The following is a 648-nucleotide window of genomic DNA, read 5'->3' on the forward strand; positions in this document are numbered from 1 at the left end:
CCCCGCAGTAGGGTTCGCCGCCCGCCTCCTTGAACGACGTCCCGGCCAACCCGATACCGCACCCCTGGCACGTGAAGTGGGTCGGATGGTACACACGACCCAGCGCCCTGCGCTCACCCCGCGCCACCGCAAATTAGTATTCATTTCAAATTCCATAAAAATAAACTACTATTCGAATAGTATTGGCTCGCTGTTAAACGGATATATAGGAAATACATAACATATTAGAGAGAGATATCAGACCACACACACACACACACACCATTATGTCCTTCCGGATAAATGTGGAAATTGAATAGGAAGACGAAAACGAAGAATAAAACGAAGACGGAAAGTGGCTGGCGTACTTGATGACGCCCTCGCGGACGGGCTGCTGGCAGGCGAAGCAGCGCGGGGCGCACAGTTCCCAGTAGTGCTCCTCGCAATAGGGCTTGCCCTGACAAAAAAAAGAGAAGAGAGAAAGGAGGAAAGGGGAATCCTCGACCATGAGCCTGCCAAGTTTGATGAAAGACGACGACGACGCATGACGCCTCATCCATCCATCCATCCATGCATGCATGCACGCTGCGGATGTGGTGTGGTGTGGTGTGATGTGATGTGAAGGGACAGTTCATCGAGAGGAAGGACGGTACCTCGTGTTCGACGAAT

Source organism: Acanthamoeba castellanii (assembly GCF_000313135.1).
Source record: "Acanthamoeba castellanii str. Neff unplaced genomic scaffold scf7180000084259, whole genome shotgun sequence".
Classification (NCBI taxonomy): domain Eukaryota; phylum Discosea; order Longamoebia; family Acanthamoebidae; genus Acanthamoeba; species Acanthamoeba castellanii.